Below are 1,352 nucleotides of genomic sequence, written 5' to 3' on the forward strand. Positions count from 1 at the left end.
GCCCAGGGCTCCCCCCCGGCCGGCTGCGGGAGCTGGAGCGCGGAGCTCGGAGGCCCGCTCTCGGGAGGCCCGGGAAGGTCGGCGGCGGCCGGAGGTACGGTTGCAGTCTCCCGGGCTCCGATGGCGCTCGCAGCCCTCGGGTCCGCACGCGCGCCGCTCTCGGGGGGCGCAGGCTCCACCCGCTGGTCCTCCCAAGCCGAGGCTCTCCGGCAGCTGCAAGGAGCCGGGGAGAGCTCTGATTACGTTCTAAGCCACTTCCTCCCCTGGTCCCTTCCTTGCAGACTGGACCCAGCACCTCCTCCGCCGCCCTCCCCCCCACCCCGAGTCCCTCCTCCCGTCACCCCCACCCCACCCCACCCCACCCCCGCGGTCCCAGCCTCCTTGCGCTCCCCACGCGCTTTCCCCCTCCCTGGCAGGCACCCCTCGGGTTTCTGTACCTCACCTTCCCCGCCACCTGCAGCCAGGCCTCTCAGGCGGGGGCGCTCAAAGCCCCCTCTTCCAAGCCCTCGGTCACCCCTTCCTGAGCGGGAGGGACTGCACCGCTGCGGTACGGCCGGCGAGCTGGGCTGACGGGGTGTGGGGCGGGGGACGCTGGGGAGGGGGTGGGTGTTTGTAAGCCTGCCGCAGGCCTCTCCCCTACCCTCTCACGTCGCTCCTGGACTGGTCTCAGAACATTGGGCCCTAGACCGCTTTCATTCCCACCCTTGGCCTCAGCAATTCGGAGCTTGCGAGAGAATTAAGGGTACACCGCAGGTCGGCCCCGGGAGGACCGGGTTTCAAGAACCGGACAGTCGCCACCTGGCAAGAGGAATCAGGAGTGAGAGGGGTGGTAGTGGTTCGGGATTCTTCGCTTCGTTCTGCAATCTAGTTTCTCTTTCATTGCTGCAGAAGAAAAATGCGTATGTTTTTAAAAATAATTTGTCAGGCTTCAGGAAGACAACTCGTTTTAGAGGGTAACTTTAATTTTCTACTTACCTCCTTCTGTCTTTAAAATAACCAACTTCTGCCTTGAAAGATCTCTCTGCCTTGGAAGGCCCGGGAAGTGTTCTCTTGGATGTTTTCCTTAAGCGCTGTTTAAACTTTCCGAGAGTTTAGGCCGAAGACATTAGTGGCCCCAAAGCTACCTGGTATTTATTCCCGCAACGGTCATTGAATCAGCCAAGGTCCGGAATTGCCCAGTTCAAATCCCCACAGACGCCGTGTTTTACTTAAGAATAAGAAATAAACCCTACTCATAATAACCTTTGCGTGACGATGGGAAGAGTTTCGTGTATAACATTAGACCGCATAAGCCTTTTTACCCCCTTTACAGCATAAACTTCGTTTATATTCTTTGCTCGTTTTCAGTGTTG

Source organism: Micromys minutus (genome assembly GCF_963924665.1).
Source record: "Micromys minutus genome assembly, chromosome: 2".
In the NCBI taxonomy this organism is placed as follows: domain Eukaryota; kingdom Metazoa; phylum Chordata; class Mammalia; order Rodentia; family Muridae; genus Micromys; species Micromys minutus.